We start from the raw sequence: 14,965 nt of genomic DNA, 5'->3' as shown, positions 1-14,965 counted from the left end.
AGGCTTTACAAAACTCTGTCACGCAGTCTTCATTCATTTCTCAAGCAGAGTTTCTAATAGCAATGGATCAAGCAAATAAGTAAGGGTAAACTAGTTTACAAATTGTAGCGATCCCTAAACCATTCCTAAATAAACCTCCCACACCACTCGCTTCTACTTGTAACAGTGTGATGCAATTCCTGTATTGAGAATGTGTTTTGTTGCATCAAAGGCGGTTCTTTGCACCTAAAATACAAGATGGTGGGAGCTTGTCTCAGCTAGGCAAAGCTCTTCTCTGTCGCACCTAAAATACAAGATGGTGGGAGCTTGTCTCAGCTGGGCAGAGCTCTTCTCTGTCACACCTAAAATACAAGATGGTGGGAGCTTGTCTTTGCTGGGCAAAGCTCTTCTCTTTCGCACCTAAAATACAAGATGGTGGGAGCTTGTCTTCACTGGGCAAAGCTCTTCTCTGTCGCACCTAAAATACAAGATGGTGGGAGCTTGTCTCAGCTGGGCAAAACTCTTCTCTGTCGTACCTAAATTACAAGATGGTGGGAGCATGTCTCGGCTGGGCAAAGCTCTTCTCTGTAGCAGTTCGACATAGGTTTCCCAGAAGGAAGGGACATAAGAAGGCCTCACTAACCTCCACTCTTAAAGGAAAAGTGTGTTACAGATTCAGTTCAGCAACAAATGTGACAACAATACAACAATACAGAGACGTTTAAAGGCATTGGCAAAGTGGGCACTGGCCCACGGCTGCAGTGCTTCAGGTGGCCCTCTGATAGTGCCTGCTCGGTTCTGTAGACAGTCCTACCCTGATGACCTTGAATGATTCTTAAATAGTGTGTTTAAAAATCTGTTTTCCTTTCATTTATTTTTAATGTGGATGATCTGTAGGACTCTGTAATAAGGGTGGGCAGATTTTCCTTTCATTTATTTTTAATGTGGATGATCTGTAGGACTCTGTAATAAGGGTGGGCATATCGGACTCTCACTTAATAAAACAGAAACCTCATATACTTTTGGTACAATAACAAGTATCTCTGTCTTTACATGCTTAAATGCATAGTCATTTCACAAAAGTGAAGATGAAAATTTAGCAAGCAGTGAGAGAGGAGGTGATTTTGGGATCCTCCCTAACCTAGGGAGAGAACCAAGCAGATGCCTTGAAAACAAAGAGCACATCTTGCTGAGCGATTCGGTGGTGGTCCCATGTTCTTAGGACCACCCCAAGCACAGTTATGGGCAAAAATACAATCCCAACCAAAGGCCCTGCAAAGCATTATGGGACGAGATTAGCAATGGGCAGTGAATATTATAGTATCCAATATCAAAAGAATTCTACAAAGAGCTGCAGTTCAACTAGTCGTTACTAGGTGTCCCCCACGAGTCAAATGCAAAAGCATTGAAACCCTTTCATGAAGCTGCAGTTCCACTAGTCATTACTAGGTGTCCCTCGCGAGTCAAATTCAAAAGCTTTGAAACCCTTTCATGAAGCTGCAGTTCCACTAGTCGTTACTAGGTGTCCCTCACGAGTCAAATGCAAAAGAATTTGACTTGAGGGACACCTAGCAATTGCTGAAAATTATCTAATTTTGATCAATGTGATTGCTACAGTATGTTTTATTGTGCAATATGCACACAAACTATCATAAGAGCCCTTGGGTGGAACCCCCACTCCTCCTGTACACAGGGATTTAACTCTTTTTCAGTTTTGTGTTAGGCAATTGGCATAATATGTTAGGCAATTGGCATAATATGTTCAAGTTGCAACACTGGGTATAAATATTTCAAGAAATCATTTGTAATAGCCTAAGCCCGCTAAAGTGTCTTTACTTTAACTAATTTTGACTAGCGTGTTTTAAAATTAACTATTTGTCTCCTGTTTCCTCCACAACACTTGACAATCATACCATACCCAAAAATATGCAATAATATATATTGCCTATTTCAAACTATTATCAAAATGTAAATATTTTTTTCAAACAAATTCTGTAGATAGAAATCTATTACTTTACCTCCCTGAACCCCCTCTTGTCATTATATGGGGCCATGCCCCCCCAAAACATATACTTCTGGCTACAGCTCTGGTGAAACATGTTAGATGGTACTTCCCTAACTTCCTTAGCAGAGACAGACTTCTTAGGGATGACCTGACGAAATCGATTAAAGAATATTTTGACATGAACGACCACACAGCTACATCCCATGCGAACAATTGGGACGCCTTTAAGGCAGTCATAAGAGGCAAGTGCACCGCCATGGCCACCATGCTTAAAAATCAGCAGAAGGAAGTGAGACTCCTACTGGATGTGGAACTGTGGAATGCCAAACTAACGCACAAAGATAGCCCTTCGATGCAGGCCCTGAGGAGGGTAACTGGCCTAAAGGAGAAGCTTCAGGCCATATACACCAACAGGGCGGAAAAGACCATCTTACGCCTGCAGGCCCGAGGTTATGACGAGTGAAACAAAATAGCTACAATGCTGGCACATTAGCTTAAGGCAAAACAAGAAAAAGAATATGTGAAACACATAGTGGATGATGCTGGCGTCTCCCATTTTAGTGAAGAGGGGAAAGTGAACCCATTTGGGAACTTTTAGTGCACCCTGTACACTGCAGAACGCCTGTCGCCTCAGGACCAGACAGGTTACTTGGAGTCCTTGGATTTCCTGCAGGTCCCTCCCACTTCTAAGAAGGAACTCAGTAAACCTGTTTCAATAGAAGAAGTGCAAAAAGCGATAGACGCACTTAAATTACAGAAAGCCCCCGGCCCGATGGTCTGACTGCGCAATTCTACCAAACATTTGCTCCCGAGCTATCTTCAACCTGACAAACCTTTTCAATGACATCGCGGCTACACAACAGGTGTAAGCTACCATGGGTGAATCTCTAGTTACTATAATCCCTAAAGCAGGAAAAGACCCTAAAGCCTGTGCATCATACCGGTCTATAACACTTTTAAACTTGGACGAAAAACTATATTCCAAAATACTGGCCAGTCGTTTAGAAAATCTACCCGTATTAATTCAGCAAGACCAATCAGGATTCATCAACGGGTGACAGACCCATGATAATCTACTTGGAATAGTACATGTAATGGAAAAAGTACAGAAAAAACATATCCCGGCTGCCCTCCTATCTTTAGATGTGGAGAAGGCTTTTGACCACGTTGACTGGTCCTTTTTAAATAGGGCGCTAAGCCGTTGTGGTTTCTGTGAAACCTTCATAGGCACGGTGATGGCCAACTACCATTACGGCCGATCCCGTGTCTTGGTAAATGGGGTAGCCTCAGACTCCTTTTGACTGTTGCGAGGAACAAGACAGGGGTGTGCCCTTTCCCCCATGCTTTTTACTTTATGCATCAAAACACTGGCAGAGCGAATAAGGTCGAATCCCGATATCCGAGGAGTACCGTTTGGTACGGACGAGCATAACATTTCCCTATTTGCGGACAATGTCCATGACTGACCCGCTGAGATCTCTACCAGCAAACCAAGCCAAACTCAACCTTTTTGAAAGAGCTGCAGGATTCAAGGTAAACCTGGCTGAATCCTTTTACTAAATCTGACTCTGCCCGAGAGGTGATGGCTGGGTTTGAGAAAACCTCCCCTTTCCACTGTGTCCGGAAAGAAAATCACAAAATAACAGATCCTTATCCTTATCCCTCCCCTGCTGGGACAGCTTAAAGCTGACTTTAATGGGTGGGGATCTGCATACATCTATGGATAGGCAGAATAAATGCTATCAAGATGAATGTCCTCCCTCGTATATTATATCTTTCCAGGGCCTGCCGATTCCAGTCGAAAAGGAGTTGTTTGTAGAATTGTAAAAGCTGACAAGTAAGTTCATTTGGCAGGGACAAAGAGCTCGCTTATCCCAAAGACTCCTATCTAAACCACGCCGGGAGGGGGGGCTGGCCCTTCCTGATTTTCTCGGGTACTACAGGGCCGCCCAACTACGGGTGCTGATTGAATGGTCCCTCAAAGCATCTGAGAAACATCGGCTCCATATGGATCGGCAGAAAAATATGGGACCTTTTGTGAACGGAAGCAGGATAAGCCGCTCAACGCATACCTCAGCACCTCCACGGGCACCACTCTACAAACATGGGACAGCCTCACTAGGGCCCTGCCTTTGACGACCTTTCCGTCCCCCTATGCCCCCATTCATTACAATCCGGAATTCTCCCCGGCACTTCAGGAGGGTCCCTTTGATGGATGGCCGGCAGGGGGCTGCCTCATGATATCGGACCTCTACAAGAGGGGAAAATTGCTCAACTTTCAAGAGTGTATGGGTCTATTTAAGCTATCCCCCACAGAAGAATACCACTATTTACAACTTAAGCATTGGGTGCAACAACCTCAGGTGCAGCTGGCCGTGACCAGAGCCCTATTACCTATTGAGACATTTGCACAATCAAGCACTACAACTAAGGGCTGCATTTCATTCCTGTACTCCCTCATCCTGGCGTGAGCACCCAGTTGGCTCCACAGATTCGTAAATTCTGGGACACTATCATTACCACCCCAATGTGGGATTAACAGTGGGGCTCCCTGTACAAGGGCATCACCAAATTTAACCAATCCATGTTTCTGAGAGAAACCCGATACAAAATTATGTACGACTGGTATCTTTATCCCTCGAAACTGCACAAAGTTTTCCCTAACACTTCAAATAAATGCTGGAGGGGCTGCGGATTGCTGGGAGACTTCTGCCACATTTGGTGAGACTGCCCCTCTTTCCAACCAAACAGATTCTAGGCTACCCAATCCCAGACACCATTGAACACAATCTCCTGTGGATGCGTGATCCCAGTCTGAAATACCAAACACAAGGGGATCGCTCCAGTATGTGGTTATGCCAGGGAGTGGCTAAAATGGCAATAGCCGCAGCCTGGAAAAAAGCAGAGGCCCCCTCCCTTACGCATTGGCATGCTAGGTTATGGGGGGCTCTAGCCCCTGAAAAAATGAAGGATATCGTAGAGGACACAAGCAAGGGGTTTGACTATATCTGGACCCCACTAGTGGGATATTCATCAGAGGGGTTGCCCCTGTATGCGTGTGGCCCCAGACTGAGAGCCTTCCACCTCTTTGAGATATAATGGACCAAGGGACTCCTATGGTTCCCCAGACGGTGAGGCCCTCCTGGACCCCACACCGCTACTGCTGTGATTGCTGCTCTGCTCCACCTGGGGGAGCATTGGGGAAACCAAGAGGTATTAGGCGGGAATGACGGAGGCCGCCCCGACCGCACCCCCACCACTCGGCTAGATCTTCAATACAAAGACACCATGATGTGAGTTTTCTGTTCATGTTTTATTCTGGTTGCAGTGAGGAGTTGCGTACGGGTGCACTAGCACTAATCATATTTACTTCCAGAAACTATATAAGTTGTGCATGTGTAGCTCTGCTGCGACAGGACTAATATTGTAGGGATGATAAAAGATGGACACTAAGTCATACCGAGACCTGGTGAACATGCTGTGTTTTCTTTGTGACCTCTGTAACTCTTGGCTTACGAACTGTGCTATCATTGTTGAGTGTTGTGTAAATTAGAGAAAAAGAGAGAGACCCCTTAAAGCTCTCAAGGGAGATGAGGTACTTATAACCAAAATAAAAGAAATTCCCTTGACCCAACAATTCCAATGTCCCTATACAATAGCTAACAATACAATGAAATATTGAATACTATATCCAATACATATATTACAAAATCATTTTATTGAAAGAAATGTGTCCGTATTATTCCAAAACGGTTAAAATCACATATAATATCACAATAATCCACAATAAAAAAGTATTTATTTAAAAAAAAAATTTTTTTTAAAACATACAGTGCATGTCAATCAGGAGGGAATTGATTAACAACAATTCACAATTATGACCAGCATAATAGAGACACACACATGTAAGACACAGCTTTTGTTCTTTACAGATGCACATCACATTGGACTCAAAAACACAGCTCGTAATACATTGATTTAATCAGTATTTGACCAGTCTATGTTATTCCTTAGATTGTGCCTTCAACAGCATCGACGTGTTTCGATGGTTTCAAATTAATCCTACCATCTTTGTCAAGACACAATGATTCTGTCTCTCTCTGTCAATCCGATTTCCTCTCTCCTAAATTTATGATGAATTCAATGCGTGCTCATGGCTCTGATTTATTACTTTAAAGCGAAATCTCTCTAACAGTTTGTGGGTTCGATGTCCTTTCTTTTATATATATAAGGTGCTCCGCCCCTCATGGATCTTGTTTCCGTTTTTGATGGTACTTCCCGTATTTGATTTCTGGGAGTTGTTTATGGATATCGCAGCACCGCAAGGCTTATATTCCTCTTCTTTAGCATGCAGCTATAGTTCAACTTTGAACCCGACACTCGTGTTTGAGGAAACACCGTTGAACTATAGCAGCATAACAAAAATCAAATCTAACCAGTTTAATCAGACTATGGCCCTTTGGTTTGTGAATGAAGGTGTAAATATTTCACAATGACTTTTTAAACAATAACAAATACAGCAGGCAGCAGCATACACAAATCAAACCAGTTTAGTCAACCAATGCCCCTTTGGTTTGTGCATGGAGGTGCAGATATTTTAAAGTCACTGTTAAAACAATAATAAGTACAGCAGGCAGCAGCATATAAAAATCCCTGTACTGTACCCTTCCCAGGCGCGCACACACATCTTGCGCAGAGTCACTGGTCCTGCGCAGCACTGCACATCTTCCTGAACTTGGCCACAGATGAATCGAGCACACAGCAGCTGAACTTTTAAAAAAGTGAGTGAGCCTGTAGGCCTCACTCCCGTGACAGGGTAAAAAGGACCTGTTCACTACTACTGATCACTACACAGTATGCTGCCCCCACCGCCCTTGTGCTGCTTAACATCTGGCGAAGGCTGTAGCCTTCCACCACTATAAGGATAGCACTTTGGGTGCCCCTCCTGGTCCAACAAGACAGCATACTGTGAGACAGACCTGTGTCATGGCGCACCCACATGATCTGTGCTCACCTGTGAGAAAAAAAACAGCATTAGAGATAGATAGATAGATAGATAGATAGATAGATAGATAGATAGATAGATAGATAGATAGATAGATAGATAGATAGATAGATAGATAGATAGATAGATAGATAGATAGTTCTTTAAGGGAGGAAAAGTTATTTGTATGCAATTATGAAGGCATTTCAAGCCAGGATCAAAATCATGATTGTAGGTTTCGAAAACCTCTCTCTGAAACCATAATAGTGTAGGCAAATAGCTTATTACTCTTCTCTTCAAGCCTGAAAGGGGGTATGGTACCATAAATTGAGATAACACTTCATCCCCTCTTACTTTATTGTCCATTTTGAGTTCCTGCTAAAAAAAAGAGCCACAGCAGAGAGCACTAATGTTTCTTTTCAAGATTAAAATATTTAGCAATCTCTTCTGAAAGCTAAAGTGGTATTTCTCACTATGGTTATAAAAGCAGAACATGCAGCAGTCATGGGTCGTCGGGTAGGCACTCAGGGTAAGCCAATTCAAGGTGTCCCCAAAACTGGTGCAGAGAAAATGAACAGGGTTAAAAGAAAGGAAACATTAAGCCCCCAATTACAGGTGGTCTGGATTGAGATGTCAGGATACTATCTAGCCAGAAAGAGCGATTCAATATGGTGTATCCAGACCTGAGTCCTGCTGTTCTGAGTACTGGTCTCTAGAATGTGAATTAACACGTGAACTGGGAATTACCAGGTCCAAAACAACATCTTGAGCCTTCCTTCTGTGGACAAATCTGCCTAGATTCACCACCAGCTATTAGGAGGTGATAAATGGGTGCAGGATCAGGTCAGCCTTTGTAGGGTGGGCGGGGCTTCAGGGCGTATTAGAGGCAATGGGTTCTGATGGCTTAGGAGGGCGCCAGAAATGGGTGTATTCTTGGGACTGAATGCCAGAAGTAAGCCAGGAGTTTTCCTGGTTTATTAATGAAATTTGGAAGTAAGCCCGGAGTACTGCAAGAATACGTCATACCTACTCTTAACAAAACCTTTTGTGAATCAGGCCATGTGTGAATTGAGCTCCATTGCCAATTCACAAAAAATTTGCTGGAAATGGGTCAGACTTACACATTAGGGGGCATATCAACAACAACCGGCGATAATTATCTCTAAGCGCACTTAGCGCTAGGATAATTATTGCCGGCTAGCGTGAATTTTTATCGCTGAGATAGCGTGCTATTAGCAACGCTTATCTCAATAGCGATAAAAATCCTCACGTTAACAGGCTAACGTGAGATTATCGCTGGAAACCCAGCGATAATCTCACGTTACCTTGTTGATAGGGACAGGCAAACTTAGCCATGATATCCTCCTTCCATAGGATATCATGGCTAAGTCAGAAAAATACCAGACGTAAAAAAGCAGCGTTAACCGCGGTTAGCGCTGCTTTTTTTGTCTCTAACAGGGTTAGCGATATTCTTGATAATAGGAGAAATGTCGCTTAGCGACATTTCTCCTATTATTTTACTCTGGTACGCCCCCTTTGCATCTCATTAGAGATGCAAGGGGAAGCGTAGAGTAAAAGGGTGCTAACATGCAAATTTGCATGTTAGCACCCTGTTGTTGATAGGGCGCTAGTTTTATCTCTCCTTTTTTGGCTTTTAAAGCCAAAAAAGCAGAGATAAAGCCCTTGTTGATATGCCCCATAGTACTCATATCTTACTCATGAATTGTAGACATAAGGTAGACAGTTCCTAACTTACTCCTGCCTTCCTCACAGAATTCAAACGTAAGCCAGGCGTACCACAAAATTAAGTCATAGCAAAAAGCTTTGGAGATTGTGGCCTGTATCTTTTCCTCTGCAATGTCATTACACATAGAAAATCTCTGCAAAAGGTAAACTCGCAGACACATTTTTCATCCTGGCTAGCTTTGTTGAAAGTGAAAAAATAAATTGCTATGCAGTAAAAACTATCACACTATGCAGAGACAAACTTTGTGGAATTGCAATGGGAAGCTTTGCAAGCTTCGCAAATGGAAAGAGTTGGACATTTTATCAATCTTTACAAGTTAAAAATAGCACCCTTCTGCACTCTAACCCTTAAACCTGTTGTGCATCAAATGTCATCTTTTGGCTAACACTATTGCCCTACTCATTCCTTTTTTGTATGTTGTGTAAAATCAAAATTAATGCACTCAGAAATGAGACAAATCAATGGCATGAGTGTCCCAAACGTACTTTCGATGCACATTAAGTAATTTAACTTAAATAAAGGGTCAGTACATACAAAAATAAAGTATAATGCAACTAAAAGCTCTTCCAGCAACCTGGTGCATAGCCTGTTGGAAACCCCTGTCTAGACGTAAGCGCTGGGACGCCTTCGGGTAGCTACGCGCTATATAAAAGTTAATAATAATAAAGCTACAACTGACCACAAAAAAACTAAACACTGCATGGTCAAGCATTACCTAAAGAGCGCACTCTCTCGATATTCAGAATTTGTATGCATCAAATCTTTAAGGCCTTTAGCACGCCTAATATAATTCAGCCGATTGGAAGACGTTTACATAATTTTCCAAGCAAAGGTTACCATTTCACGCTGTTCACAGTGTGGCCGAAATGACCCCGATAAATGGACGATTAACCAGACACTAAGGCAAACAACAGCGCGTAATAAACATCTGGAAATTTCCATAGCACTGTCCATCTTTGCCTTTGGTGACACCTAGATCAAGCCTGGATTTCCAGGCAACATTTCCCAAGGCAGTTGATAGGTCTTAAAGGAAAATCTTTGTGTGTAGGGTCAGTTAAAAGTTCAAATTGTTTTTTATTCAACATGTAAATAGGGGGTTGCTTTCAGTGTGCACAAGGTGCCACGCCGAGCTGCATGCAGGACTGACATGATGCTTGCATTATGAATGAAGCACTAACGAGCATAGCTCTATATTCCGGCATTTAAAAAAAATACATATTGTGTCAAATTGTGTAATACTACAAAAAGCGATCACTATATTATTATGCTGTGAAGAAATATATACATTAACTTCTTTAATTTGTGGTGTTTTTTGTCAGTGCATTTTTTTAAAATATGCAATTCTATTCCGTCACAATTTACAAAGTATAGGATTAGTACGTTTACTTGCAAGGCAGTAATATGTGCATTAGCACCAAATTTGAATTTCTGAGTATGTGGCCCCGGTGTAATGGAAACATTTTAATGACTAGAGAAAGGATTTTTACCTGAGGAAATGGAAGGAGACGTGACCTAACAGTTGCTTGCAGGCTGCTTCGATAGTGTCCACGGGAGCAGGCGCAGATGACTGGTGCTGACCAAGCAGTTTACTCTGCGCACATGACCCACCCTGCAGAGCAATGCGGGATTGCGTGCGGGCGGCGCACTAAATGTGAACATGCGGCACTGCAGCCGCGGGAGCCCAGCCTCTGACTCTGAGGCCGAGGGCCTGTTTTAATAATGGCCTGCTGCCCGTGCACAGAGCCAGCCTTTGCGGTGCATGGGAGGCAGGTCATTATCATTATTAAAATGCTCCTCTTGTTAGGGTTTACAGAACTCCTCAGGATCCGGGTGATGCAATACAGGTCCACCTCCTGATATGCCCGGACTCCAACCAAAGGTTACGGAGCCCAAAGGTGATCAGGCGAGGGAAAGAAGGGAGAAAAGGGAAGGGACAGCTGGGACAAGGATCTGAAAGACAAAATGACAATCAGTCAACCACACTTCTCATTGCAAAGTCTGCACTCTTTTAGGTCTCACTAGATAATAGAATTACCATTTGCTCCTGAGTTATTCATCCATTCCACTAGTCCCAAAGATTCCGCTCCCTGGTTAAAGAAATGAAGACCAACGTAAACAGGCACTCCCTGTGTGGACAAGAAGAACTATTCCCTTGTTGTTAGTAAGAAACAAATATAGGAGGAGTGACAGTCTTCCCTCAGACCATAACTCCACTCCGTGATTAAAACAGCCTCAAACGTAACCAAAATAACAAAGGGTGGCTTCCACGGTGAGTACACCGCCGCCTAAGACCTAAAACGGCGTAGCGCTCCTTCCCTCCTGTGAGTATCAACACGCTAAGGTACTAGAAAGAGTGCTCCACTTAAGCAGTCTGTCTATGTCTTTTCCACCACAATTCCCAGGAGCTCGTGCCTCTCAGCAAGCCCAGGCCTGCTGCTCATCCGAGCCTATACCCCTCCTAGAGTGCTTCACCCAACACGGGAATAAAAATAGGCACCTTTGTTCGTGCCGGGTTCGGGCTTGATATGCGAGCTCCGCCAAGCACTGGGTCCAAAAGGGCACTGTTGGTTGTGCCGGGTTCGGGTCACCGCTCCTCCGAGCAGTGCATTTGGTTTTGTGCTTCACCGAGCACGGGGTTAAACATAGGCACCTTGGTTAGTGCCGGTTCCAGGTCACCGCTCCTCCGAGCAGTGGTTGTTTCGTGCTCTGCCACGCAATGGGTTAAAGATACGGCACCTATGCGGGTGCCGGGTTCAGGTCACAGCTCCTCCGAGCCGTGCGAGGTTTCGTGCTCCGCCGAGCACGGGGTCAAAGATACGGCACCTATGCGGGTGCCGGGTTCAGGTCACAGCTCCTCCGAGCCGTGCGAGGTGTCATGCTCAGCCGAGCACGGAGGGGAAATCCTCACCTTCTTCGTCTGGTGCTCTTTCTCTGAGTAGTCGCTCTAAACTGCAAACCGCCTTGCACGGCGTCTGGATACTCCGATCTTCCGCCTCCGTTCGAATGGAAAGAATAACGCACACCTCCTGCCATGCGCGTCGTCGTTAAGTAGACGCCTACTTCCTGGTTCCATGGCTGCTGGGAACTGTAGTTCTAAGTGCTGGGTAGGCCCTTCGGGTCCAGATTCATTACACCTCTGCCTCGGTCAGACCAAAAACCTCACAAGTGGCTCCCTCCAGACAACCGTATCCACTATGGTATTATTGCGGAGGAGGAAACGCATAGCTGCCAAGGTTTGACATTGCTTATGTGTGACGTTTTCATAGTTTCAGTGTACTTATGAGTGACATTCAACAACCAATGTGTGACACTTACGAATGACACTTACTCCCTGTAAAATCGTGGGCCTTAGGGGGGGCCTAGGTGCATTAACAAACACACGGGACGCTCAGTATGGTTCTAGGGTGATCCTGGAGTGAATCCCCGCCCAGAGCCCTGGGCACTTTATTCGGTACATCACGTGGTCTCCGCAGGGGCGAGACCATTCAGCCTGTCCCCCGTGACGGGGGTCTCAGTTACTAGCACTCCCCTGCTTACAGCGATAGGTGTGGGCTGGCCCACGTCCTATCGCGACATTACATTCCTCCCCAACCCAATAACAACAAAACACAACTGAATAACTTTTCCCCAACAGTCACTTCTAGTCCTCCGTGACCAGCCCTCTCGGCAGTCTCTCATGGCCCGGGTCACTAGCTCCAACCCCATGTTCAATAAACTGAAACAGTCTTACTTGTTCTGCGGCTCCCGGTCACCCGTCCGGGCTGCGACTCGACCTCCAGTCGCCGACTAGCCACTGGTGACGTAGTCTCTGTACTTCTGGGATGGCTGAGGGCAGGGGCGGAGATGGTACCTGCTCTGGCTGTCCCTTGGCTCTCGGGTCGACGGCAGTGGCTCCTGCAGGCAGGGTGACAGGAGGCCGGGGCCTGGTGACTCTTGGCCTGTCGCGCTGGTTCCGGGGTCTGCTGGCAGGCTGCCGGGTGTAGCTCTCTGGACTGGCGCGCTGGAAGGCGTGGCCTGTTCCGTGGGGAGAACCTTCTTGAACAACGACACATTCCTGGTGACGATCTCCGAACCCTTCCGGGCAGTGACCATGGTACCTTTGACCGCCGTGACAGTCCATGAGTCCTTTTCAAAAGGTGTCCGGAACTTGCTTGAGGGGTGTCGGTCTTGAACCAGGACTTGGTCACCCACTGCGATGGTCGGTTCTAGGGCACCTCTTCTCTGAGATGCTGCAGCATTGGTCTGGGTTCGCCTCAGATCTGACGAGTTCGCTGTGTTTTCCTCCCGTTCCCACAGGGAGTGGTGGGGAATGGTGTCTGTCACAGTCCGACCGAAACATAGGCGGCTCGGTGATACCCCTGTAGTGCAGTGAGGGGTGAGCCGGTACTCTCGCAAGAACTGATAGATCGACTGCTCTACGCTACGTGATTCTGACACTGCAATTTGAATAGTCTTCTTGAGGGTCCGCATTATGCGTTCTACTTCGCCGTTGGCTTGCGGCCAGCGCGGGGTAATCTTGCGGTGCTTGGTCCCATGGGACACGAGATAGGCGGCGAACTCTGAGCTGGTGAATGGGGACCCATTGTCCGTCCGTAGCTCTCCGAACAGCCCGTGGGTGGCTATCATCTTCTCGAGCTTCGGGATGACTTCCACCGCTGATGTAGACTGGACAAACTCCACCTCCGGATACCTGGAGTAGTCGTCGACTACTACTAGCATGTAGCGTCCGTCTGGGAGGCTGCCAAAATCCGCACTTACTCTCTTCCACGGCCGCCGAGGTCCTTCTTCCGTAATCACCGGCGCCGGTCTGCTCGGAAGACTGGTGGCTAGGCACGCGGGACACCGTTGTACTAGTGTTTCTATCAGGTTGTCTAGACCAGGGAACCACACTTTGCTTCGAAGGCGACTTTTAGACTTGACGATCCCTTGGTGGGCTCCGTGGGCGAGAATCGCGGCCTGTTGGGTGAGGGCGGCTGGCAGGACTAGGCGTGGGCCTCGCAGGAGACAGCCTTCTTCCGACACCGACAGTTCATGTCGCACTTGGTAGAGTGCTTTTAGTGTGGTCTGGGCAGTTGTCGTCCGCAGGGGTGAAGGGCACTGAAGAGGCTGCCAGTCTCCTGACCGGACAGCTTGTATCGCCAGCTGTAGGCAGTCGTCGTCTCGTGTGGCTGCGACCACTTCCTGTAGCGACATTGGGAGTGGGCGGGAACGCTCGACCACCATTCTGACATAGTCTTCCGTTGCCGCGGCTTCTGCTGCTTCCGGCGGCGTGACTGGTCTGGCATGCCGTGAGAGGAAGTCTGCGGGGTTTTTCGAGCCCGGTCGGTACTCCACGGTCAGTTGGAATTCTTGCAACTGCAAAATCCATTTTTCGATCCTTGGAGGGGGCTGAGACGAGGACCCTTGAAAGAGTGGCACCAGCGGCTTGTGGACCGTGATGACCGTGAATGGGTGCCCATACAGGTAGATATGGAAATGGCGGCACCCCCACAGAATAGCGATCGCCTCCCGCTCTATTTGTGAGTATCTTTGTTCGGTGGGCGTCAGGGTCCTGCTGGCATACGCTACTGGCGCCCACTCTCCGCAGCTCTGCCGTTGTGACAACACCGCTCCTAGGCCCGTGGGGCTAGCATCGACGACCAACTGGGACTCCTGGCGCGGGTCGAAGTACACCAACGTGGTGTCTGCTGACAGAGCGGCTTTGGTTTGCTGGAATGACTGCTCTTGCGGCGGGCCCCAGGTCCACATAGCCGTCGACTTGGTGAGGTCTCTTAGTGGCCCCGTCAGGTCTGCTAGGTTTTGGATGAATCGGCCACAGTAGGTGACCATCCCCAGAAAACTCCATACACCGGTCACTGACGTTGGGGCAGGTGCTTCCTGGATGTCCTTGACCTTGGCGGGATCCGGTCCCATTCCCTTGTCAGAGAATCGGTATCCAAAGAAACTTATATCCTTCCGCAGGAACTCGCACTTTTCACGGTGTAGCGTTAGCCCGCGGGCTTGCAGGCGGGCGAACACAGCGTGGAGGCGGGTGATGTGCTCTTCTAGAGAGGGGGCGTGGACGAGAATATCGTCACTCACATTGAGCACCCCTTCCAGTCCTTGGAGTACCGTCTTGATGATGTTCTGGAACACCTCCGCCGCACTGGAGATTCCAAAGTTGAGGCGCTTATACCGCCACAGGCCAGCATGTGTGGAGAATGTTGTTATCGGGCGCGAATCAGGGTGGAGCGGGATTTGGTGGTACCCG

General features: G+C 46.8%; 1 long non-coding RNA gene across 1 annotated transcript; it reads right to left on the bottom strand.

The window, feature by feature from the left end:
* Positions 1–5,766: 5,766 nt before the first annotated feature.
* On the bottom strand, positions 5,767–11,586 carry LOC146869303 (uncharacterized). Its single transcript, XR_014981395.1, has 3 exons — positions 10,751–11,586; positions 10,203–10,665; positions 5,767–6,998 (listed from the first exon to the last, which is right to left on the bottom strand). It is a non-coding gene; the product is annotated as an uncharacterized LOC146869303 (long non-coding RNA).
* Positions 11,587–14,965: the final 3,379 nt, after the last annotated feature.

Source organism: Triturus cristatus, chromosome 1_1 (assembly GCF_964204655.1).
Source record: "Triturus cristatus chromosome 1_1, aTriCri1.1, whole genome shotgun sequence".
NCBI lineage: Eukaryota > Metazoa > Chordata > Amphibia > Caudata > Salamandridae > Triturus > Triturus cristatus.
This window is presented reverse-complemented; position numbering and strand designations above follow the sequence as displayed.